The sequence below is a fragment of the Theropithecus gelada genome, chromosome 6 (assembly GCF_003255815.1).
Source record: "Theropithecus gelada isolate Dixy chromosome 6, Tgel_1.0, whole genome shotgun sequence".
Lineage (NCBI taxonomy): Eukaryota > Metazoa > Chordata > Mammalia > Primates > Cercopithecidae > Theropithecus > Theropithecus gelada.
Window position 1 is genome coordinate 83,918,294 of NC_037673.1, and position 27,996 is coordinate 83,946,289.

At 37.7% G+C, this 27,996-nt stretch overlaps 1 long non-coding RNA gene across 1 annotated transcript; it reads left to right on the forward strand.

The window, feature by feature from the left end:
• Positions 1-759: 759 nt before the first annotated feature.
• On the forward strand, positions 760-27,990 carry LOC112626469. Its single transcript, XR_003119898.1, has 2 exons — positions 760-881; positions 27,589-27,990. It is a non-coding gene; the product is annotated as an uncharacterized LOC112626469 (long non-coding RNA).
• The last annotated feature ends 6 nt before the right edge of the window (positions 27,991-27,996 follow it).

Genomic DNA, 27,996 nt, shown 5'->3' on the forward strand with positions numbered 1-27,996 from the left:
CCTTTTTAGTGTGTTCTTTCCTCTCACCTTCCTCCACTCCTGTCACTTCATTATTTAGCTAATGATTTTTTTTCTTCTATTAATGTTGGTCAATGACCCAGACATTGTCTTCATTCTGAAGTGAAATTGATTTAGGCAAGTCCTCTGAACTATTCCTTGACTATGCTTAGAATTAAAGAGCTCTTCAGATACATGAACTATTCCTTTTTGTTCAGTATCTGTGATATTGTTTTCTTTTGTTTAATCTCTTTGCTCAGGATTTTAACTAGGACCAGTTCAGTGACGAAGGAATTCAAAAGACTTAAGAGATTCCACCACTGCCACCCCACCTGATTTCTGATGTTCCATATAATCCAATGAAACAAATACACCTCCTTTCCCTTCAGACTATGTGAGAAGGGATCCAAAACCAAGCAGTTTGGAAGTCAGTACACAGAGTTTGCCCTGTGCTTGGCTTCCTAGAACTAGGGACTCTTGCTAGAAAAACTCAAAGGGGCCTTTGGTGTTGAGACGAAGATCTCTGTCCAAGCTGATTTCTTTTCTCGGTAGAATCAACTCTTGCTGTTCAGCTGTGACTTCCTGTTTCTGAGATGCTCAGCTCAATTAACTTCTCATCCCTCCCTGGCTCCTAATCTGAGGGGAGATATAAATCAGCATCATATTTATTACATGTTATGGCCACATTCTAGATGTCTATGTTTCTTATTAGTATATATTGACAAAAATCTGCCCTACCTATCTCACTGGATTCTCTTTTGGATCCAATGTGATAATTTATGTGAAATCTTTCTGCAAACTGTAAAGTATGATAAAAATATAAGGTGGTTTTACTGGAAACAACTGAAGACTAGGAGCTGATGTGACATGGCAATATCAACCAGGTACATATTGGTTGATTCAGACCCTTCATACTTTTGTTAATAGATCCTGACATCACCTTGTACCTTGTTTGTGCAAATACACCTTTTTTTTTTTTTTAGTTCACAGAGAATCAGATCATTAGGTAGCAACAATGAGTTGCTCCTTGTGGCATTTTACCATGTTAATATATAGGTGCTGTATAATTGTCAGCACTGAACCATTTGAGTGTAGAGAATATTATAATTTTAAAAATCTTGTCTTCTCAGAAGAAATGTGGAAAAAAAAAATCTATGGTCAAGGCATTTAGATGATATCTTTAACAAGTTTTATCCTCTATTACATTTCCACACACCCACTCTCCCCAAAACCTAGACTTTCTGGCTAGGTACAACTGCCCTTACCTGTAAAGTCCAGCAATCTGGGAGCCGAGGTGGAAGGATTGCTTGAGGATAGGGATCGGAGACCATCCTGGGCAACAGAGAGATACCCTGTCTCTGCAAAAAAATTAAAAAATTAATTGGCCGGTGCAGTGGCTCACGCCTGTAATTCCAGCAATTTGAGAGGCCAAGATGGGCAGATCACCTGAGGTTGGGAGTTCGAGACCAGCCTGACCAACATGGAGAAACCCTGTCTCTACTAAAAATACAAGATTAGCCAGGCGTGGTGGCACATGCCTGTAATCCCAGCTACTCAGGAGGCTGAGGCAGGAGAATTGCTTGAACCCAGGAGGCGGAGGTTGCAGTGAGCCAAGATCTCACCATTGCACTCCACCCTGGGCAACAAGAGCGAAACTCCGTCTGAAAAAAAAAAAAAAAAAAAATTAGCTGGGTGTGGTGGCATACCTGTAGTCCCAGCTACCTGGGGGGCTGAGGCAGGAAGATCCCTTGAGCCCAGGAGTTCAAGGCTGCAGTAAGGTATCATCACGCCACTGCTCTCCAGTCTGGGTGGCAGAATGAGACCTTGTCTCAAAAAAAAAAAAAAAGAAAACACTTTTCTTTTTCTCTCATGATCCATTAACATAAAGTCACTTTCTATTTCACTATTATAAATAGTTACAAATGGAATGAATTTATTAATTAATGACTATCATAATCACTATTAATTACTCTTAACTGTACAGCATTTCATATAATCTGTTCCATAATTCTTCATCTTTAAAAAGAATTCAGAGTTACCCCTGAAAACAATGAAACAGACAATATCAGTTATGGACTATAATCAGAATCAAAAAACAAAAGTATTTAGCACTTCAAAATGAAGAGCTAAACAGACACTGCATATCTTTATGTTTATTTTGCCTGCATCAGATGAAATTTCTTAAAATTGAAAAAAGCAGACCCAGTGTGGTGGCTCATGCCTGTAATTCCAGCACTTTGGGAGGCTGAGGCAGGAGGATCATCTGAGGTCATGAATTCGAGACCAGCCTAACATGGAGAAACCCTGCCTCTACTAAAAATACAAAATTAGCCGGGTGTGGTGGCACATGCCTGTAATCCCAGCTACTCGGGAGGCTGAGGCAGGAGAATCACTTGAACCCAGGAGGCAGAGGTTGCAATGAGCTAAGATCAAGCCATTGCACTCCAGCCTGGGCAACAAGAGCAAGACTCCGTCTCAAAAAAAAAAAAAAAAGACATTGAAAAAAAAAAAACAGAATACAATATCATATTCTATTGTGTACATTTCTTGTATTTATCAACTAACCAAGGAATATGGTGACCTCACATTTTTATCTATACAAGTTTGTAACATTTGGATAGGCAAAGAACAATTTTATCTACTTTCATTAACATTTTCACAAAAAATTAAGAGAAGGTAGTTTTCAGAGCCTAAGAATTATTTGCAAGAAGTTGATGTTTATTGGAAAACAAAACATTATTTTATTTTATCATTATTTTATTTTTTATTTTTTGTCAGTACATAGTAGGTATATGTATCTCAAAACATTATTTTAATTTACGCCTGAAGAAACTTATTGTTTAGAATCTACCAATTTTCATGTATTTACTTTAGCTAAAATGACATCCTTTGCTATACGCATTATTTATCTGTAACTAATTATTTTTATAGACTGTTTACTATCTAAAGAACAACACATCACGTCAACACTTTGTCTAATACAATGGCAAGCAGCAGGAACAAATTGTACAAAATCCTGTTTCAAAATAAGCAAAATTAGCTAAGGGGGAGACCAAAGTAGCCTAAGCAGATATCAGAGCAGAAACAGTTATATATGAGATAAAGGCAAAGTTTTTTGCCTTAAGATCTCCTAGAATGAAGTTGAGGTAGAGGAGCTGAAAATGACATATAATTAGACATATATTTTATCTTTTTCCGGAATAGTTTACTCTATTATTCTCTCCTATTGACTATTTGTGACTCAATACAGTCGTCTCTAACTGTGGATACAGTTGAAATATTTTACCCCACTTCTTAAGACCATGTATCCCAGGGAAGATGCTGCATGACATCTTTCAAGATGCCGTTGTATAAGAACTTGCAAGTGTACACCTGGTTTATGAAAAATGGCCTGGATAAAAATAAGATATTCTGCAGAATCCTATAAATCCCTCTACTGCTGCTCCCTGGTTTCTGTCTGTAATTCCGGTTGGTTTCAGTAGTTGCTTATCCTTGGTTCTTGTCTTTGCCTTAGAATTTGGCTTTTTCCTTATGACACCCAGTAGTCACATTTAGCTGCCTTTTATCACCCACCTGAACTAAGGTCCCCTAGCTTTTTGATAGTACTCTCATTGCCTTCTTCCTGCAGTCTCATTGTACCTCATTCCACATTGTGCATTGTCTGACAGCTGTGTGAGGTGTCTTATCTATTTTAGCATACATGATTGGTCAGTTCAGGAAAATAAGCACTTTATTTTTATACTTAGTTGACCACCTGGGAGGCCAATTAGGAAATTGCTGCATAAAGTAGTCAAAGACTGTGAGATTCAGAACTAAGGTGGTAGCAGTGAGGATGGAGAAATAAAAGGTTTAAGAGCTATTAAAGACAAATATCAACAGATTTGATGACTGTTTGGGTAAAGGAGCAAAGGACAGGAAATTCACCGATCATGCTTTATTCCTGGCTCAAAACATTGAGGTGATATGAAGCCATTTATTGAAGTGGTGATCAGAGGAGGAAAAGCAGATTTGGGATAAGGAAGATGTGATGAATTCAGTCACATAATTGAATCATAGAAGTGTCTGTAAGACATCTAAGTTGTGATGCCTGGTGTTTAGTTGAACATTGCGTCTGCAGATCAGGCAAGAATTTTGGCTTGGGATAAACATTTGAGACTAGAGTATTTTTAAAGGGACCTAATGATCAAACGTGTTAAAGGAAGTCAAAAAATCACATACAATAAGGAATAAAACCTATTGGATTCACCACAAGAGGCTATTGATGAATATGGCAAATGGAGTTTTAGTAATTTGGTGGGGGCAGAAGCTAGAATTCAGTGGATGGAGAAATAAATTGGAAAGTAAGGGAACAAAATGTCCTACCTTATAATAACAAGCAGATTTTTATCTCCTCTTAGAATTAAGAACCAGAATTACTTTCATATTTTCTAAAAAATTTAAAATGAGATCTTCTACCTCTTTTCCACATCTATTCTCTATTTTTCCTGTCTAGGTATGTCTGCTGGTATTTATTTTAAAGAAACAACATATACAAAATATTTAGCACAAACCTTTGCGTAAGTGCTCAAATAATGTAACTATAGCCATTTCTAATTATCTAAATCTAATCCACTCCTGAAAACATGTGAGAAGGCAAATTTTTGTGTAGCAGAAGCAAATAATTTATATTGTAAATAGGAAAAATAATAATGCATTCTTAGTACATGCAAAACCCCAACAATTTCTTCAATAATCAATAAAACTCTCTTAAACATTTACTTGATAATCTACTAAGAATTTATGCATTATAAAAAGCACCTAATACTTGATTGTTTAACATTTAATGAACATATTATTGGATACATTTGTGTAAATTATAGACAGTTGCAGATATGAACTGCATGTTCCACCTACACTGCAATTAGAACATGTGTTCTAATATAGACAGACAAGAAGATAATATAATATGTAAAAAATACATATTGATGTAATTTACACAGCAAAATAAAAGAGGACTTTTTAAAAAAATTGTTACTTTTCTGAGGATTAATGGTGAGGGAGATCTTTTCATTTAATAATACGTACCGCCTTTTAAGAAGGAAAACATGAAGCACCATCCTATCCAGACGATGTTTGAAAAATGAATGCAGTGTATACAGCATTCTCTTGTACAACCCTCTGGAAATTACATGGAGAATCCTTATAACAAATTTAGATTCAAATGTTAAATTTGGGATAAATGTTCTAAAAAGTCCCTAGTACTATTATGTACACCTATAGTGTAATCTGAGAGTGCAGTTGTTATGGAATATGGGCAAAAACATAGAAGCAGAGGAGTGGTTCTAAATTGGGGATGATTTTACCCCCTGCCCTGAGAGAGTGGGCAATGTCTGGGGACATTTTTGGTTGTCACAAAATAGAGGTCATGGATGCTGCTGAACATCCTACAATGCACAGGACAGTCCCTCACAACAAAGAATAATGCCGCCCAAAATGTTGATAGTGCTGAGGCTCATAAACTCTGAAAGAGAATAACATTCAAAGGCATGTTCTATGTAGAGAACAGTGATGAAGTAAATTTGAACACAGGACAGGGCCAACCTGGGGCCTTTAGAATACTAAGAACTGATGTTGGAGAAGTACAGTGTTGGATGGAGGGGCAGTTGGTTATACTTTCATGGAGAGTCCTGAATGTAACACGAAGAATTTAGATTGAAGGCTTTATTTTTATTTTATGTATTATTTATTTATTTTAAGAGACAGGGTCTCACTGTGTCACCCAGGCTGGAGGGCAGCGGGAGCAGGTGTTGCAATCACAGCTCACAGCAGTCTCCAACTCCTAGGCTCAAGCAAGCCTCCTACCTTAGCCTCCTGAGTAGCTGGGAATACAGGCTTGCCACCACTCCCAGCTAATTTTTCCATTTTTTTGTAGAGACAGGATCTCACTATGTTGCCCAGGCTGGTCCCAAGCTCCTGTTCTCAAGGGATCCTCTCACCTTGGCCTTCCAAAGTGCTGAGATTACAGATATGAGCCACCACACTCAGCCGAGATTGAAGGCTTTAATGAAAAAGAGTGATGTGATGAGAATGAAGTTTGAAGATTTGTAGGCCACTTGAGTATGTTTAGAAGAGACACTGGCATCATAAAAATCCACGTGGGGCCGGGCTCAGTGGCTCATGCATGTAATCCCAGCACTTTGGGAGGCCGAGGCGGGTGAATTACCTGACATCAAGAGTTCAACACTAGTCTGGCCAACATGGTGAAACCCTGTCTCTACTAAAAATACAAAAATTAGCTGGGCATTGTGGTACGCACCTATAATCCCAGCTACACAGGAAGTTGAGGCAGGGGAATGACTTGAACCCGGGAGGTAGAGAGTGCAGTGAGCCAAGATCACGCCACTACACTCCAGCCTGGGCAGCAGAGCAAGACTCCATCTCAAAAAAAAAAAAAAAACAAAAAAAAAAACAAACAACAACAACAAAAAAATTAAAAATCCATTTGGAGTGGGAAAAGAGCAGCATATGCCAAGATTGTCAATGGAAATATAGACAAAAGGTTGAACTAAACCAATATTTCAGAGAAAACCTCAATTGAAATAAGGAACAGATTGAATATTGCAAAATCAAGGGTTGGAATAAATCTATATTATTAACATAGGAAAATAAGCTACAATGGAACTTTTCATCAACAGTATAATAAATACAAGAAAGGGAGCTGGTTTTGGTGCGGAAAATAAGAAAAAAGATATTACATTCAATTTTTACCATGTTACACATCAGGTATGGATGAGACATCCAAGTGCATGAAATAATGTTAATTAGTACAGAAGCTTTTGTCTAAATTTTCTGATTAATTCTTTTTTAAAAGTATTTACGTACTCCTCAGATTATGAGTCCACTGACTTACAATCTGAGCACTAACTCTGCACAATGTATCATACATTTTTTACTTGCAATCTCACTTAAATTTTAAGGAATTACTTGGAATTACAAGGAGAATGATACTACTACTCCCATTTTATTGATAAGAAAAATGAGGCTTAGCAAGGTTAAATGACAAAGGTCCTACAACTACCAAATCAGTGAACTAGACTTTAACCCAATGTCTTCTAGCTCGAAGTCCTGGGCTTTTTACTAAAATAATTTTCTCTCAGTAGTCATGCCTGTTTCAGTTACTTTCACACAGTCTCCTACAACCATATCTTTTTATTGATTTTACTACGTCACTTCCTCCAGCTATACACTCTCATACACACACATACTTTTTAAATACCTTTTTCGTTCTTTGAAAAGCAATACTTGCTAATGTAGAAATTTGGAAAATACAAAAAAGCACAAGTCAAAAGAATGAAAATCATCATTAATTCTACCACATAGAAATAGCTACTAATAAATATCTCTTAGGTCATGATATAAATTTTTACTATTTTTCTTTTTCTTTTTTCTCTCTGTTGATGGTTTTCTTGATATACAGTGATATTTCCAAAGTAAATCATGAAGAATTAGAAAGAGGATATTAAGGAAAAGCACGGTACACAAGCTAGAGAATTAGCTCTCAAATCCATAAAGAAGAAACTTGTGTGGGGTGGGGTTGGGGAGAGAGAATGGGGAGAAGGTAATTTCTAGAATCTCTTTTAGCCCAAGGATCACTAGGAACTTAATAAATCTTAGTTCATTTGTCATCTCTATGCTCAGCTAATGACAAGATTAAATTGAAGCTACACTTTCCTGAGTGCTTATCATTTGCCAGGCGCAGTACTAAGAGCTTTACTCACATTATCTCATTTTATCCCTGCAGAGTATTTCCAACTTAGAGAAGAAGAAACTTAGGCTTAAAGAGGTTTTAAGAACATGCCCAAGTTCCACATCTAGTGAGTGGGGAAGTGAGGATTCAGAAACAAATTTGTGTGGCTAGAGAGGCAGTATTATTCTTTGCTATGCTGCCTCCTCTTGATGAAGAAAATCAGGTGTGAAGTATATAATTCAGGAAAGTGAGTCAGAGAGGAGCTGAAGGAGATCTTGGGATTTCCGGTACAGAACACATTCTCATGGTTTTTAGCCTCAGACTATCTTTTCTGCTCTTTTCTAGGAGTAGGTGGACATTTGGCCTCCAGGATGTGGTTCCAAGCTTGAGCCACGGGGTGGTTTTTATCTATCTCCATCGGAAAGGAGTGTGCTAAGGAACACACATGAGATTACTGTGTGTCTGACACGTAGTAGGCCCTTAATATTAGTTTGCTGAATGCGCAAAGGAAGGGAAATTCAAACTGAAGATCATTTCTCAGGAGTAACTTTAATAACAAGTTGAGGCACAAAATCCTACTAAAGTTTACCAGCTATCTATTCAGAATGGCTGAATTTTAACAGATGTTGACTGACTCTCTTAGGAACTTAATATTATCTACTACATTTCTTTTTCTTTTTTTTTTTTTGAGACAGAGTTTCGCCCTTGTTGCCCAGGCTATAGTGCAATGGCGCGATCTCGGCTCACCGCAACCTCCGCCTCCCAGGTTCAAGCAATTGTCCTGTCTCAGCCTCCCAAGTAACTGGGATTACAGGCATGCACTACCATACCCAGCTAATTTTCTATTTTTAGTAGAGACGGAATTTCTCCATGTTGGTCAGGCTGGTCTCGAACTCCCGACCTCAGGTAATCCACCTGCCTCAGCCTCCCAAAGTGCTGGAATTATAGGCGTCAGCCACCATGCCCGGCCTACATTTCTTAAAGTCAGAATACTGCTCTTGGGAAAAAAAAAAAAAAAAAAAGGAAAGAATATTACAATAACGTTGTGTAATTAGAAGTTATCACATTTTGGCTGAAATTTAAAATGAATATAGTCTTTTGCTTTTGAAAAAATATTTGGAAAACATAGTCTTTGGTTTTCAGTTTTACACTGTTGATGGAGTTGTTATGGAAAAGTAAAGACTTTAAGTGGATAAAGTTTGGGTGCCTTTTCTCAGCTAGTCCTCCAGCTTGGGAATATTCCACCTGTCTGTGGAAACATGCCCTTCCTGTGAAGCTTGAAGTTAGCCACTGATTTTACATGAAGGCCTGCATTAAGCTGGGTGCAGTGGCTTGTGCCTCTAACCCCAGCTTTTCAGGAGGCTAAGGCGGAAACATTTGAAGCCGGGAGTTTGAGACCAGCCTAGGCAACATTGTAAAACATTGTCTCTACAAAAAATGTTTAAGGATTAGCCAGGTGTGGTGGAATATGCCTGTAGTCTCAGAAAATTGGGGGGCTGACGCAGGAGGATTCCTTGAGCCTAGGAGTTTGAGGTTGCAGTGAACTATGATCTCTCCACTGCACTCTGGCCTGGGAGACAGAGCGAGACCTTGTCTCTTTAAAAAATAAAACAAAAGAAAATTAACAAAATATTAACAAAATATGAAGGCCTCTATTGGTGTAGTCACTCAAATGTATTTTTATACGTAATTGTTGGGCAGATAGCCTGCATTTTTTTAAATGATAAATGTATCAATGCTACTGTTCCCTGAGGGCTTCACATAAAGGAAGATATTTATCTCTGGAATTTTAGCCACACTGAGATGAAAATAAAATGAAATTAACAAAATATTAATGCAAGTGTATTTGAAGATCAACTGCTTAATGGTTAGGTTTATATTATTCTCTAACTTCCTGAAAGTCAATACATGGCAGAGTCAATGAGTTAACCAGCCAATCAAAATCACAGTATCTATCTAGTTGTGAGTCTATTATTAATTCCTTAATAAAATGCATGGCTTGATGAGAGTTCATGCTTCCTGACCTTTTTAAAACTTTTAGCCAGACTAGGTTGCTGCTCTGAAGTCTGAGATTATTTGACATTATTTTTTAACACTAGACAACTACTGTAACACTATAGGAAGTAGACAGAATTATGGAACGTTAGAGCAACAAATGACTATCTAGATCCTTTCTCTCCTTTTCCCTTAGAGATGGGAATACTGAAGTCCAGTAAATACAGGAGAGTTGCTCAGTGTCACACAGTTAGTGGTAGAGCTGGGCCTGGAGCCCAGGGCTCCTGATTCCCAGGCCACTGCTCTCCACAACACCAAGTCACAGAATTTTAAGATCCCACCCTAGGTTTTGATTTTGCAGATCCTGTGAGGAACTTGCCTTGCAGTCTGTGGACCCAGATTGTGTTCATTTATTTTTTTTCCAGACAAGGTAAAGCAGGAATTAGGTAGGTGAAGGCATAAAGGAGCAACTGAAGCTTACATGAACTTGAAATTCTCTCATAATGGCAGATGCCATGGGAATTTTTTGAGACTGCTTCTGGTGAAGGTGAACCACCCATCTCCTACTCAGAAGTGAGCGTCGGAAATGGCTAGTGCTAGCTTTAATCTTAGGAACTGTCTTTAAGACTCAGGGAGATGGATAGGTTTCCTTGCAGTTACTGCCAAGTAAAATGGAGCATTAAAAATATTGATATCTCAATTGCCATTATGCTGTTTTATGTTGGCAGCAGAAGTAAAAACCAAAAAAAAAAGCAGTGAATTATCCCACTAATTTTCTGTTGTTACTTTCAACATGAGTCTGCTTTAATTATTATCTTTACTTCATGCTGGATAATGAAAAGATTATAAACTTTGGTCATTTGTGTAACTTTAGCAGCAAAGGGGAAACAAAGGGGAAAGTAAAGTTTTTGAACTGAAGTTTTACTTTGTGTTTAACTACACAAGCTTATGACAAAAAACCACAGACATACAAACAAAACTATGAACAAGTATAGCAGAAATAGTTATTCATTTCAGCTTTTAAAACATTCACTTTTACTATATGAATGGCTACTGGTAGTTAGAACAAGTTAAAGATGGTCGAGTAGTTTTTCAGTATTACCAAAACTGCACCAATTCTCTGTGAAAATACAACTACTTTGTCAAGTGGATTCCAGCATTTGCCTTTCAGCTCTGACAAAAATAGTTTTGACTGATTTAATGACATTTTTCAATCTGATTGTTAGATAAAGGTATTTTACAACAACCAAATCAAGTTGACCAGTTGGATTCTCATTCCTGCTCTTATTCACACTTTCTTATTACCTTTTCGTGTCCAAACAAGTTACCCAGAGTCATGGAGTAGAGAGAGGAGTCAGCTCTTTTTATAAGATGCTTGTGTTTCCGCTTTTTGAAGCACCAGAAGAGGAATGTACCTCTCCTCTGTATCTTTTGTGTGTCTGTAAACTGAAATTACTGATCTGCAATATAATAAACTGTTAAGAACAACATTCAGCCCAGTTTTTTTTCTGGGATGAGAAATATGGATCACTAATGTGTACAAGATAATTTTAGGAAGCATATGGATAGTGAGTAACACAATGAGAAAATTAGCCTCTTTCAGGTTTTTTGAGACTTCTAATTATATCAAGAAGAAAGTCTCAGTCTGGTGCTAACAAAGAAGTCTCTAACACTTTTATCTTCCTTTTTGAGAAATAGAAGACAAGCCTCAGGCTCAGCGTCTTCAGCAGATAACTATGTAGAGCCAGAATTTAATAATACTGTATGGTTTTCATTAAAATATAATTTTTTGGGTTACCAACTATACAGATGACACTTTTTAAAATGGCAGGTACACAAAGCTTCCTTTTAAAACACGCTTAAAGTTAAAAATAAAAATCGAGTTAGATTAAAGACAAATATCAAGTGAAAATTAGTGCAGTGAATATAGCAGTGGAAATATTACATAATGGCTGTAGTCAGTGACATGGCGAAAAGCACGAGGCTGCTGTGTTAATGACTATATCTTGGGGAGTTGGCAGCCAACTCCCTCACTCGACAGATGGGAAACCCAAAGCCCAGAGAGGTCAAAAAATCATAAAATCAGGACTGCTATCCATAGGCCACCTACGAAATGGATGTCACTACTTTATTTGACAACTTGAATCATTTTTTCAAAATGACCTTTTTTTTCATCACTTTGTGAACACTATACACTAAGTCTGAACTTGAAAAACAATAAAACTTTATTTCTTCATCCCCAAATTATGACAAGATTGACTTGACAAGGTTATTGAAGAGGAACTGTAAATATTAGAAAAATGAAGCCAGAATTGTGAGACATGAGTTAGTGAGAAGGCAAATGGAAAAGAATTCCTTCAATATAAAATTTGACTTTAAATTCAAAGCTAAAGTAGGGTTATTTTCTCTTTTGAGGCTGGTTTGCAAAGGTAAAAATGGGTTTTGTTTTAAGTTTACAAGTCTTGAATTCTTGGAAACATGGCAAGACAAACTTTCTAATGAATCTTGTTAAAACAATGTACAGGCTTTCACAGAAAAGAAAAAACTGAAATGCTCCTAGAACAAGAAAGCTTTAAATTAAGAGGAAATTCTGTGTCTTAAAAATATCGTAATTAAATGCAGTTGAAGAAAGAAATCGACAGATTTTTGTGAAATCCTTGTGTTTCTGTGAGGTTTGAGAAGGATGCGAGAGCAACTTCCTCCTACTGCGCAGGGACTGCAACTACACTGCATGCTCCAGTCAAGTAAACAAACATTCTGAAGGACAAAGAACAAAATTTCAGAATGACAAAATGGTCACTTCTGAATTAAAGTGAACTTTTTAAAGTCAATCTTTAATTGACTTAAAAATTAAAAACTTTCATATTTGGCTGGGTGCAGTGGTTCATGTCTATAATCCCAGCACTTTGGAAGGTTGAGGTGGGAGGATTGCTTGAGGCCAGAAGTTCAAGACCAGCCTGGGCATCACAGTGAGACCCTGTCTCCATAAAACATTTTACTTTTTTTTTTTTTTTTTTTTGAGACAGAGTCCTGCTGTGTTGCCCAGGCTGGAGGGCAGTGGTACAATCTTGGCTCACTGCAACCTCCGCCTCCTGGGTTCAAGCTATTCTCCTGGCTCAGCCTCCTGAGTAGCTGGGATTACAGGTGCCTACCACCACACCCAGCTAATTTTTGTATTTTAAGTAGAGACAGGTTTTGACCATGTTGGTCAGGTTGGTCTCAAACTCCTGACCTCAAGTGATCTGCCCGCCTTGGCCTCCCAAAGTGCTGGAATTACAGGTGTGAGCCACTGCGCTTGGCCAAAACATTAAAAAAAATTAGCTGAACATGGTGGCAGATGCCTGTAGTCCCAGATACTCCAGAGGCTGAGGCAGGAGGTTCTCTTAAGCCCAAGAGGTTGAGGCTGCCGTGAGCCATAATTGTTCCACTGCACTCCAGCCTGGGCAACGAAGCGAGATCCTGCCTCAATAAATTAAATTAAATTAGATTAGAAACCTTTATTGCCTTGTCTACTTATTATCTATTTATTGAAGCCTGTCTCTTGTTGGAGTGGAGGGAATGAAGAGGTGGGCAGCAAAGTCAAGCTGGTTCATCCACTGATTGGATGTTAAAATCAATGTATATGGAAAGAGGTAAAACAGAGTAAGACATTTAACACATTTTAAAATTCCAGGCAGATGGGAACTAATTGTTTATCCTTTCTCTGCCTCAGTTTTCTTTATTCAAATAATGGGACCAATAGACCTCTGTGTTATTGGGTTATCTAAAGAAATAACTAACAGCAATTAGTGAAGTATAAAACCAAGGGTTGAAATGGGAAATTAGGCTGCATATCCTAATGTCTAAATCACTCCCAGGTTGTGAACTAGGGACAGAGAAAAGTTATCACCCTTTCCAACTAATTAATATTGTCTCATCCTGAGGATTTCCATTTTCAGACCCACCCTCTGGCTCTGACATGTTTATTTCTAATTCTGAGAGCCCAACCGAATAGTCATTGGAGAAGTTTCAGTACCTGGGAAATTCCAAGAAATATCATTCCATGCACACCACGGACTCTAGAATGGATATTCCTGTGCATTAGCTTACCAGGAAAAGGAAACACTCTGTTGTACTCTGCTAGATTTTCTTGCAAGGATTCATGAGCAGATCTGTTTCCGATGCAGAATGTCTGAGCAGAAACAGAAATGACAATCATTTGAAATTGGGGATCACTTGTGACCCATTTTCACAAAGGCCTGAAATTCATCTTTACAGTTCCTTGATTCATTCATGAGACTGCCATTCATCTAGCAGCATCATGTCATGCAGCCCAGCCCAGGTCATTTGAGAGTTTGTTTTAAGTGTCCAGTCTTTAGAAATGTCTCTCCTGTAATCTCCTCTGAAAAGAGGATGGTGGGGTAGACTAGAAGCAACACTGTTTGTGTGTGGATTCCACAATGCCTCTTTAGCAATCCATGTCAGTGTGAGTTAATTTGGTTTATGTAACCCACAAATTATTTTTAGGACTTTGCTCAGGGTCAACTGCTTTATGTGTATTGCAAATCTCCCTTGTTTCATCAGGGAGGAATCTGACACAAAGAGCTATTTACTTATTTATCAACACCAAGTAACCCATAGCTGTGTCATAATTGGAATACACCCCAATACTCAGCCTCCCGTTTTGGATGTTTCTTTCTCTTTCTTTCTTTCTTTCTTTCTTTCTTTCTTTCTTTCTTTCTTTCTTTCTTTTTATTTATTTATTAATTATTATTTTGCGACAGGGTCTCACTCTGCCACCCAGGTTGGAATGCAGTGGCACCATCTCAGCTCACTGCAACCTCAACCTTCCAGGGCTCAGGTGATCCTCCCACCTCAGCCTCCCAAGTAGCTGAGACTACAGACATGCACAACACACCTGGCTACTTTTTGTAGAGATGGGGTTTCACCACATTGCCCAGGCTGGTCTCAAACTCCCAGGTTCAAGCCATCCACCTGCCTTGGCCTCCCAAAGTATTAGGGTTACATCTGTGTCCAGCCAGATGTTTCTTTTGCAATGCAATTCCCAGTAGCATTCTCTATCTCAGCTTTTACCCTATCTGACTGAGTTCAGGAAGGACTGTTATTTCAGGTCTGCCTATCCTGGTCATTTATGAAGGGTATTACAATGGTCCCATTTTACAGAAAAGGAAACAGTCTTAAGGACAGGAAAGAATATACCCTAGTTGATGGAGGAAAAGCCAACTAAGTTAGCCAAAAAATTACTGATTCCTTTTGATTAAAAAAAAAAAGTCATTTATCTTTGCTTCCAGAGTTTCAGACCCAATGATCTCCCATCTTTCATGTCATCCTCTATAACTGGCTTCCTGCTTAGTTCTCCTCCTCATCAAGTATGGGTTCACATTATTGGGCTTAATTAAAATCACTTGGCAGATTTTTTCCATATTGTCAATAGCACACATACCTTTGCTCTTTAACCAATCACAGAAGAATTTTCTTATTCTCTATTATCCTTTAGGTACTTAAAAAGAGCTTTAAATAATGTTCAAAGGAAGCCACTATCAATTGCAACTTGAATAATTCATTTGTAAAAAAAATTAAAAATTTGTAGTGAGATATTATAAATTGAAAGTGTTATTGGATCCTTTGTTTCAGAATATTTGCTTGAGGAAATGACCAAGAACTTAAAATCTGTTCTAACATTGACCCCTGAGAGACATAATAAACATGGAAAGAGTGAAGAGTGTGGAATTGTTTAAAACCTGGTTTTGTCAAGGTAGAGATACCTTTATGTTGTATATATTTTCCTTTTCTTTATTAATGGTACTAGCAGATAATTACATTAAATGTTAAATGACTCCAGGACAATGAGAATTAAATTGGCCTTAATAATAATGTGTCTGATTTTTGCCCACTCTGAAAATATAAGGACATGCCCTCCCTGGGAAAGTTCGAATGGAAAAATTGTCTATCTTTTATTCCTCCCTAAATAGTGGCTTCTTTAATAATAATAATAATGAATATCAAATTTTAAGATGGCTTCCTCTATCATGACCTCAGTTTATATTCCACTTTAGGGAGAAGTTGAAATCTCTGGGAGGTGGTTGCACTCATTAATTATTTGCATTTAACATATATTTGCTGAGTACCTGACGTGTACTAATCAGATACTCTGCTAAATGTTAGGGACAGGCAAATGAGTAAGACACAGGCCTTGGACTTGGACCAAGGAGAAATATGTTTAGAAAAATTAATTAAAGCACACATTTTAGTGAAGAAATTAGGAAAGATTTCATGGTAGAGACAATATTGGATATGGTCCCAGAAGACTGAGTTGCCGTTTATTGCTTGGAAGAGGGAAGAATTATGCAGAAGGGCAGAAGTAAGAAAGTTGGACATTTTAAGTTCAGGAGGTAAATATCTCAAAGTGTTTCAAGGTAAATGACAACTTGTCTTAGAGTTTTATAAAATTCGAAGCCAAAGTTCATCAGTAAATTTTCTTTTCTCCAGTGCTATAAGAAATCTAGTTTGTTATAACAGTGATGTCATTTTAATCTGATGCACTGTCTAATTGCTTCAATGGCCAGACTTAAATAGTCTTTTCACAATATTTTTTCTCTTAAATTTCTGGTGGGCCAAAGAGATGCCAGTAGAGGAGTGAGTTGAAATTAGGAGATCTGAATGGTGACAGAGACTGGTCACTTTTTCCCCAAACAGGCTCATCAAAGAGCATGTTGTAAGATGCTTGAGCACTGTAATGTAGATGCTGTTCTAAGACTTCATAGAATTGGACACTGATGCCTAAAGTTAGTGAGTGTAAACCTTGGGATTGAGAGCGGCTTTTTAAATTCACATGGAATCATAGAAGTTAGGCAGGGGTGCAATGATACAAAACTGGAGGCCTTGTTCTGTTCTAAATGATTATATATGATAGTGAGGAGGGCTCTTTCTATCAGCAGACATTTTGGCATGGTTTGACATGGTTGTACATTTTAATGTTTTTTTCACTTATGAGCCCTTTTTTATTTTTATTTTTTGAACTACCCATCCATATCTACAGCCTATTTTTCTCTTTTTTTAAAATGTATTATTATTTTTTGAGACAAGAGTCTCGCTCTGTTACCCAGGCTGGAGTGCAGTGGTGCAGTCTTGGCTCACCGCAAGCTCCGCCTCCCAGGTTCAAGCAATTCTCCTGCCTCAGCCTCCCGAGTAGCTGGGACTACAGGCGCAAGCCACCATGCCCAGCCGATTTTTGTATTTTTAGTAGAGACGTGATTTCACCATGTTGGCCGGGCTGGTCTCGAACTCCTGACCTCAGGTGATCCACCCACCTCGGCCTCTCAAAGTGCTGGGATTACAGGTGTGAGCCACCATGCCTGGCCTCACTTTCATTACGATATAGGTGATCAAGTATCACTTTACCTCAAATCACTCACTTTGGGTATCTCCATGTATTCATTCAAATAGACTTCTATAGAACAAATTCTTAGGCACTGAGGATAAGAAAGGAAAGAAAGAGAGAGAGCGAGAGGGAGGTAGGGGAGAAAGTAGGGAAGAAGGAAGGAAAGAGGGAGGGAAGGAAAGAAAGAAAAGAAAGAAAAATATCCCTGCACTTAAGGTGCTCTTACTGTGGGATTGTGAAGAGTATGTTAATGTGCTGAAAGGTAGTCTGAAGACTTTATAAACTATGCTCACTTTTGGAAGGTACTGTAGCAGTGACAGTGGTTAAGGATTAAGATTAAGAGAAATCACTTCAGTGGAAATTGTGCCCTATATAGTCATTTGAAACCTAGCTCCTTTAGAATGTGCAAACTTTCTTCTCACCAAATTCAGGATCATTTAATCATCACAACTTCAGTAGTTGGAAATGTCAGCATGCCATGAAAGTTGGTGTTCAAGAACATGACTGGAAAAATACTTCAACCCTCAGTTCACTTGGATGAAGCCAAGGAATCCACTATCTTTTCTATTCCAGCTGTACCTGTCAAAGTAATTTATCAGAATTAGTGCTCTTTTTGATGATGTAATAGTGAGCCGACACATAATTTTACTATATCTGATAAGCAAATTATTAGCTCATGCCAGAACAAAAAGGATGGACATTGCCACTCAAAATTGATTATTTTACGTAACACAGGGACCACCCATAGACTACATAGGATTATCACAGAACTTCAGAAATTCTTGAATCTCATTTTGAGAACCACGTTTCCATTGTACTTTATTCTGGTGTTTTCTTGGATAGCATATATCTGGGATATATAGCCAGAAAGTTTATGCTTCTAGTAAGGCCAGAGATAGAAATTTGAGCTGTGTGGATACAGGAATACTTCAGAAAGCCTCAGGCTAATATAGTCAGACTTTACTCACTGGATTGCCTGGAAATAATTTTTGGTCGGTGCTATGAACTGAATGTTTTCGTCCCTCTGTGAGGCAATAGCAAGAAGGTGGCAGTCTGCAAGCCAGGAAGAGAGCCCTGAGCAGAAACCAAATGGGCCAACACTTAAATCTCAGACTTCCCACCTCCAGAACTGTAAGAAAATTAATTTCTGTTATTAAAGCCACCCAGTCTATCGTATTTTGTTATGGCAGCCCAAGCAGACCAGTACAATCAGAATAGGGTTTTTTAGGGGAAAGTAGAAAGTTGCTTTTTATTCAAAGTGATGTTTAGCATTCCGGCCATATGTGCACATCTTATAAGAGATGCTAAATCAGTTTTTGGATTACTTTTCAAGAAGCCTAAAATGAGTCTGGGTTTTCTACGACTTTGGTAGGTAAACATGCAATAGAGAAAAAGTTCACCTCATTTAAATTTTTCCTTTTTCCCCTTTTTACCAGTCTCTACTACCAAATAGTTGTCATCACTGCAGTAGTCTTTGGGCACATGCATAAACTACACACAGACACATACACACACAGACACACACACACACATACACACACTCACACACACACGCAGACTCCCATGCATATGCTCCCTGACCATGCCATGAATTTTAGGAGTTTGCCTATTTAATTGCCACTGATTTAAATTGATTTCAAAATGAAATGAAACAAATTAAGTAATCTTTAGGTTTTATTTCATTCAATCACCAAGCAAGAGCAGTAACCTTAATTTAAAGAATGGTGGTATGGCCTAGATTTCCTATCTAGCAAGGAGATTTATGGCATAAATGACATCAAAAAAATGAACCAATAGGGTACTATTTGTGATTCTATGTTAAAAAGGGGAAAATATTTTACAAGACTCATGAGCCATTATTTTAAATCCTTCTGTAAATATGACTTAGTTCATCATCTTTTCTGATTATATTTATGTTCAACTCCCAAGTAGAACTTCTGCTTCCTTTTTTGAAATGCCACCAACAGAAGTACCATTTTCACTAATACAAACAATGTTTATAGTGCCCAGAAATGGTGTTAGGAATATAGGACTCTTTCATTATTTGTAAACTAGACATTCCTCAAAGAGGTGCCCTATTTAGTTCTGGTTTAGCTTTTTGAACAAAACCATTTAAATATTATAATTCTTAAGTTCTTCATGAAATTTTCATATTTCTGTAATAATTGTCATTAGGTAGATAAAAGAATATTATAATTTTTATTTCTAAAAAATATAATTTGCATACCTAAATGGATTAGGAATTATATTATAGATTTATAATACAAAACAATTTTGGCTTTTTAGGTCAGTGATGGGTTCACTAAATTCTTAGGAACATAACTATAACTTTGTTTGTACTGAAGTTTTATCCTTAGAAGACTAAAATATTTTAACTCCATGAAACATCTAAGCAAGACATTATTGTGTGGTGCTTAGGAAGAAGGATTTGGAGAAGACTAACTGAGTTTAAACCCTAACTTTACTAACTACATAACCTTGGGGAAGTCACCAGTGCTTTCTCTTACATTGATTCCATATTTGTAAAATGGGGATATTAATAAATTTGGTCTCACAAGTTTGCTTTGATGATTAAATTAGTAAAGATTTGTTACAGAGAACAGCAAAATAAAAGTGTTCACTCTTGGTAATAGGCATTACACAGCAGTCAACGAAAGTTTGAGAAGGAAAAAATTAAAAATATGCACTGTCTGGCACAACCAAATGGAAAGGAGTCTTAGAGGTCCTAAATTATGACGTACACTGTTACATCCACTGCAGAAACCAGGATATTAACTACAGATGTTATTGGGTCTTCCTAATTCAGCATCTTTTCTCAGTAATACCTGAAGACAATGTTTATAACACTTAGAGATGATAAAAAGATAACTAAGACTTATTAAGAATAACGGAGTAAACTGCTTTGACTTCCATCTTTATTATCTGGGGTTCTCTGGTCTTCAAAGTTGATACACTTGGCATTTGACCCCTTTTCTCTGACATGTTTAGCTATTGATCCATTTGATCATTCTTTCTGTCTTAATTTAGTCCAAACTTGGATCATCATCTTTCTTCTTTGTCACCTACTCCTTTCTGTTCTTTCTGCTGCTCACCATAATCCCACCTTTCCCAAACTCAAGATGACTTTTTTTCAAGGAATATATGCTCTCCCACCTCACCTGGTTGCTTATATCCAGCTGTGCTGCTTCTAGTAGCATAAGAGATGCACCATGTGTCATTGGAGTGAATGATGGTTACTGTTCTGCTAGTTCTCAATAGTAACAACCTTAGGTGATTCCTCACCAGTACCTTCAATGAAGGTAGGGAGGAATGGTTTTATGGTAGGACATGCCAGTTTAAAGGTAGTGATCGGGTCTTCCTACTTAAAATCATGAGTAGCAGAAGAGAGAACCACGTATCTTGGGATCTGAACTGGTGACCTAAACATGAGTTTCAGCACCTGTTAAATACCCCAGAGCTATTCCAGCTCTTAAATTGATTCTTTGCTGCTCATTTGAAAACAAACATTAAGGAGGAGAAAAAGGACATGCTGAACACCAAGCATGAATTAAAGACCTTTAGAAAATTTGATATTTACTTGCCCAAGCATGCTCAATGGAAGACTTGTCTTATTGAATTCATACTGTATCAAAATGACTTCTCAGAAGACACCTGTTGAAAAAAAGCATTTGTTCAAAAGAGAGTAATTTAGATAATGGAAGTAAGAAGGCCTAAAGATGGTGACAAGTCCATGCCTTTGTATTAGTCTGTTTTCACACTGCTTTAAGAATTACCTGAGATTGGGTAAATTATAAAGGAAAGAGGCTTAATTGATTCAGTTCTGCATGGTTGGGGAGATCTCAGGAAACTTACAATCATAGCAGAAGGTAAAGAGGAAGTGAGAACATCTTACATGGTGGCAGGAGAGAGCAAAGAAGGAAGTGCCACACTTTTAAACCATCAGATCTTATGAGAACTCACTCACTATCATGAGAACTGCATGGGGAAAACTGCCCCCATGATCCAATCACCTCTCACCAGGTCCCTTCTTCCACATGTGGGGATTAAAATTCAAGATAAGATTTGGGTAGGGATACAGAGCCAAAGCATATAACTCCACCCCTGTTCCCTCCAAAATCTCATGTCCTTTTCACGTTTCAAAATCAATAGTGCCTTCCCAACAGTCCCCCAAAGTTTTAGCTCATTTTAGTATTAACTTAAAAGTCCAAGTCCAAATCTCATCTGAGACAAGGCAAGTTCCATCTGAGGCAAGGCAAGTCTCTTCCACCTATGAGTCTGTAAAATTAAAAATAAATAAATAAATAAATAAATAAATAAATAAACAGGATAGTTACTTCCAAATACCATGGGGGTACAGGCAATATTACCATTCCAAAAAGGAGAAATTGTTCAAAACAAAAGGGCTACAGGCCCCACGCAAGTCTGAAATCCAGCAAAGTAGCCATTAAATTGTAATGCTCCAAAATAAACTCCTTTGACTCCATGACTCATATTCAGGCAATGCTGATGCAGGAGGTGGGCTCCCAAAACCTTGGGCAGCTGTTCTTTTGTGGCTCTGAGGGTACAGTCCCCACGGCTGCTTTTATAGGCTGATGTTGAGTGCCTGTGGCTTTTCCAGGCACACAGTGCAACATGTTGGTGGATCTACCATTCTTGGGTATGGAGGATGGTGGCCCTCTTCTCACAGTGGTAGTCTGCCATGCCCCAGTGGGGACTCTGTGTGGGGGCTCCAATCGCACATTTCCCCTTTGCACTGCCCTAGTAGAAGTTCTACATGAGGGCTCTGCCCTTGCAGCAGACTTCTGCCTGGACATCCAGGTGTTTTCATACAACGTCTGAAATCAAGGCAGAGGCTCCCAAAGCTCAATTCTTATCTTTTGCACACACACAGGTCCAACACCATGTGGAAGACACCAAGGCTTGGGACTTGCACCCTCTGAAACAATGGCCCGAGCTGTATGTTGGTTTCTTTTAGCCACAGCTGAAACTGAAGCAGCTGGGATGCAGAGTGTCATGTCTCGAGGTTGCACAGAGCAGTGGGGCCCTGGGCCCAACCCATGAAACCATTTTTCCCTCCCAAGCCATGAAGATCTCTGAAATGGCCTGGAGACATTTTCTCCATTGTCTTAGCAGAAATTCTGCCAGTCTCTTTGCTAAAGCATAGCAAGAGTAGCATTTGCTCCAGTTCCCAATAAGTTCCTCATCTCCATCTGAGACCACAACAACCTGCACTTCAATGTCCATATCACTATCAGCATTTTGGTCATAACCATTCAACAAGTCTCTAGGAAGTTTCAAACTTTCGCACATCTTCCTGTCTTCTTCTGAGTCCTCTAAGCTCTTCCAATGTTTGTCTGTTACCCAGTTCCAAAGTCACTTTTACATTTTCAGGTTATTTTTATAACAATGCCTCTCTCCTGGTACCAATTTTCTGTATTAGTCTGTTTTCATACTGCTATAAAGAACTACCTGAAGCTGCGTAATTTATAAATGGAAGAGATTTAATTGACTCACAGTTCAGCATGGTTGGAGAGGCCTCAGGAAACTTTCAATCATGGCAGAAGGTGAAGGGGAAGCAACACATATCTTACATGATGGCAGGAGAAAGACAGCAAAGAAGGAGGTGCCACACTTTTAAACCATCAGAGCTTGTGAGAACTCACTCACTATCATGAAAGCAGCATGGAGAAAACAATCCCCATGATCCAATCACCTCCTACCAGGTCCCTCCGTCGACACATGGCGATTACAATTTGAGATGAGATTTGGGTGGGGACACAGAGCCAAACCATAACACCCTTCATCCATTCCTGTATCCTTTTTTCATTGAAACTCAAGTAAAATAACCCAGGGAGTATAATATTGTAGTGTGGTGGAAATAACTCTATCATGATGCCAGGGTGTGGGTTCAAGGTTTGTTATCTAGAAAAGTAATTTATTTCTCTGAATTTCAACATCTATTCATATGAAGAGGTAATAATATCTACCTTACAGAACAGCTGTAAAGATTAAATTAGAACTTTGTATGTTGCTTTAAAAATATTTGTTATTTTATTGTTTATTTTATAAACAAAAATTAATTTTGGTGGTATGGATCTGAATAATTAAGATCCCAAAATGTTGTTTTCTATTAAACTATATGGATATTTTTGACTTTTCTTCCCCAGAAATTCATAATCTTCATGTCTTCTGCTCTGCAGTGTGTGAAGTACAAAGAACTCAAACATAGGAACATAAAAAATTTGAATTCACACTCTGGCTAAGGTGCTCTGGATTCACTTAGCAGTTAGTGCTAGTCAAGTCTTGTATCCTTGGTTTTCCTTTCCATAATATGAAGTTAGCAATACCTACTTTGCAGAGTTTTAGAAAGGATTGTTGGTAATGTATGAAGGTGCTTAGCGCAGTGAATAGTTCATAGTAAACAATGATTGTAAATTATATTGGGATTCTTTTCTTTTTGATATGCCTTCATATTATCATCAAAAATATGGGTTTGTCTATGTTCGTAACTACTTTATAGGTCTTCAAGCATTGTGCTTATTTGGTGGTAAATGCTGACAAGATTGTACCTTGAAAAACAGGATCATTTGCATTGATAAAAATTATTTAAAAATTAAATATCTCAAAGTTCTTTTCCTTTCAGATAGTGTAGTTGGAAATTCTTTAGAAACTCAAGTTCTGTAAGGGACACAGACATTTTAAGTCATGGTTACTGCCTTCAAGAAACTTATACCCTGGTCGGAGGCATTGTTTTCACTAGTATCTCTGTCCAGTGAAATGATATCTTTGTATAGTGACTGGGCTGTGAGGTAAGAAAAGGAAAAATGCTTTCAGAGATTAGACTGATGTCTTTAAAGTCATTCTTCGGTCAATGGAGATGAGTCGTGGGGAATCGGGTAGCAGGGAGGCAGACAGGGCATGAAAGTCTGCTAACTTTATATTATGTGTCAAGCGCGGTACTAGGCAATTCACATCCATTGTTTTAGTTCATCCTAAAAATAATACTATGAGATGGATTGTAAAATATTGACTTTATGCTAAAAAATATAGTAACCTCAGGAAGGTGAAACAACCTTGTCTAAGATGACATACCCAATAAGTGTTGGAAATGGGATTTCAATTGTTAATAGGGGGAGATTAGAAAGTGGGTTTTATTCAATTTAATTGAAAAATCTTTATAAAATTTAAGTATCTCACCATCTCCAAATATTCCTTAATTTATCTCCTGGATTTCCTCCTTTTCTTCTCTGTTGGGCCCCCACTGAGTTCAACGCTAGTTTGTGGAACCCTCTGATCAGGGCAAGAGTTATAGCCATTCTTACAGTGCACATGGCCCAAACGGCTTATTTTTTAATCTGTGTACTTTTAGCAAGGAGAAAAACTGACAGTTATTTCAGATGTGCTAGTCTTTGGTATCAAATAGAAAGAAACTCATTCAGCATATTTATTGTAAAAATGTTGTACAGAATATACCACAATTAAGATACACAATTCAATCATTTATCCTTTCACTTAACGAATATGAGTGATCATTGCTCCCACCCCCTAGTCACAAAACTTTATAAAGCAGTTTTAGATAATCAGTACAGTCAGCTGCATGTAGCAGAAAATCAAATTAACATGGCCTAGCTGAAAATAATTTTTTTGTGTAAAAAGAAATCTGACGATGGACAATTCGAGACAGGCAGAAGAAGGGTGAAGAGATCATGAGTCCATCACTTTTTAAAAGTGATTTTAGGAGTCCCAATTAGCAACTTCGGCTTGCATCTCATTGGTCAGAATCCATCACATGGCCACTCCTGGCTGCAAGGAGAGCTGTGTTGTGGTTTGGAATGTAAAAATTGTAAGAAAAAGAAAAATATTATCAGAGAGGCAGAAGGATGTCTTTCTAAAATATCAAGAATTTTAGTTAGCCTCTATAAAAGTAACTCAATAGCATGAAAACAAATAACCTGATTAAAAAATGGAAAAAGGCCCAAATAGACATTTTTTAGTAGAAGACATACAAATGGGCCGGGCGCGGTGGCTCAAGCCTGTAATCCCAGCACTTTGGGAGGCCGAGACGGGCGGATCACGAGGTCAGGAGATCGAGACCATCCTGGTTAATATGGTGAAACCCCGTCTCTACTAAAAAGTACAACAACAACAAAAAAACCTAGCCGGGCAAGGTGGCGGGCGCCTGTAGTCCCAGCTACTTGGGAGGCTGAGGCAGGAGAATGGCGTGAACCCGGGAGGCAGAGCTTGTAGTGAGCTGAGATCTGGCCACTGCACTCCAGCCTGGGTGATAGAGCGAAACTCCGTCTCAAAAAAAAAATAAAATAAAATAAAATAAATAAAAAAAAATTAAAAAATAAATAAAAAATAAGAAGACATACAAATGGCCAACAGGTACTATATATGAAAAAAACATTCAACATCACTAATCACACAGGAAACACAAATGAAAAAAAAAAAACACAAGATATCACTTCACATCTATCAGGGTGACTATTATCCAAAAAAAAAATAACCCAAGATAACAAGTATTAGTGAGGATGTGGAAACAAGAGAACCCTTGCATACTTTTGATGTAATTTAAATTAGTACAGCAGTTACAGAATCCACAAGGAAGTTCATCGAAAACCTCAAAATAGAACTACCATATGATCCAGCAATTTCACTACTGAATATACATCCAAAGAAAAAGGAAATTGATATGTTGACAATACAGCTGCACTCCCATGTTTATTGCAGCACTATTCACAATAGCCAATATATGGAATCAATCTAAATGTCCATCAACAGTGGAATGAATAAAGAAAATGTGGTATATACACACACAATGGAATACTACTCAGTCATAAAAAAAAGGAAATCCTGTCATTTCTGACAACATGGATTAACTTGGAGGGCATTATGTTAAGTAAAATAAGCCAGGCACAGACAGACAAGTACTACATGATCTGTTACATGTGGAATCTAGAAAAGATGATTTCATAGAAGTGGAGAGTGTAAGCCTGGGTGCGGTGGCTCACGCTTGTAATCCCAACACTTTGGGAGGCCGAGGCAGGTGGATCACCTGAAATCAGCAGTTTGAGACCAGCCTGGCCAATGTGGTAAAACCCCATCTCTACTAAAAATACAAAAAAAAATTAGCTGGGAGTGGTGGCAGGCACCTGTAATTCCAGTTACTCAGGAGGCTGAGGTGAGAGAATTGCTTGAGCCCGGAAGGCAAAGTTTGCAGTGAGATGAGATCATACTATTGTACTCCAGCCTGGGCAACAAGAGTGAAACTCTGAAAAAAAAAAGAGAAAGAGAGAAAGAGAGAGAGAAAGAGAGAAAGAGAGAAAGAAAGAAAGAAAGAAAGAAAGAAAGAAAGAAAGAAAGAAAGAAAGAAAGAAAGAAAGAAAGAGAAGGAAGGAAGGAAGGAAGGAAGGAAGGAAGGAAGGAAGGGAAAGAAAGAAAGAAAGAAGGGAAAGAAAGAAAGAAAGAAAGAAAGAAAAGAAAGAAAGAAAGAAAGAAAGAAAGAAAGAAAGAAAGAAAGAAAGAAAGAAAGAAAGAAAGAAAGAAAGAAAGAAAGAAAAGAAAGAAGGAAGGAAGGAAGGAAGGAAGGAAGGAAGGAAGGAAGGAAGGAAGGAGGAAAAGAAAGAAAAGAAGGAAAAGATGTAAAGAGTATAATGATAGTTACCAGAGGATGAGTGGTTAGGAGGTTGAGGATAGGGGGAAGTTGTTAGTTAAAGGATACATATTTATTTGTTTTCGTTTTTTTTGTTTGTTTGTTTGGTTTTTTTTTGCTTTGTTTTTGTTTTTTTGTTTTTTGTTTTTTGGTTTTTTTTTTTGAGACGGAGTCTCGCTCTGTCGCCCAGGCTGGAGTGCAGTGGAAGGATACATATTTATAGTTAGATAGGAGGAATAAATTCAAGAGGGCTATTTTACAGCATGGTAACTATAGTTAATGATAGATTGTATCTTGGAAAATTCTAAGAGAGTAGATTTTAAGTGTTCTCACCACAAAAATGGTAACTACATGAGGTAATAAATTTGTTAATTAGCTAAGTTTAACTATTCCACAATGTATATATACTTCCAAACATCATGATGTACACAGTAAATATATAACATTTTATATATCAATTTAAAAACTAATTGAAAGAAAGAGAGAAAGGCAGGGCAGAAAAAAAGGTGTGAGTGGCTTTGAAGAAACTATTAGTTCATTACAATGTTGGGTAAAGGAAGCTACTAGTCTTACCTGAGCTGTGTTTGATGATGCAAACCCTGCTTCTATCACTTTTTCAAGTTTCTTGGCCTCTGGAGCAGAGATAATTTTAATAGTTATAGGGTTCTTATGTCAATTTTATGAGCTAGTGTGCTATGCCTGGCACATAGTAAACTTTAATATATATGGGCAACTATAACAATAAAATTAATATTTGTTGGTATCATTATTAAGCAGTATAACACTCATACTTCTCTGTGACTTTTTACATTATCTGCATATTTTTTGTCCTAGGAATACCCAGCTTGGGTTCTGGATATGTCCTCTGAGAAGGTGCCCATGTCACTGACTACACTGGAGGCCAATGCAGATACTGGAGGAAGGTTCCATGGTAGCTAAGTGTGGACAAGCTAATCACTGAAGTTCCCTGATGTAGAGCTGATAATCTCTGGAGTTGGATGGAAGACTGTGCTGCCTTGAAGCTCTGAGAGATGCCATGCCAATTCAAGGCAAGGTCTTTATTGTTGAAATTCTTGCATAATGACATCTTTATTCAGGTGAAAATACAGGATGAATTTCAACTGTATGATACTGTTTATGTTCATCAGACACATTATTTGTCTTTACAAAGACTAGTTTCAATAAACTGGCTGTGTAACCGATATTAAATAAACATGGAATTTTACACATTCATAATATTTG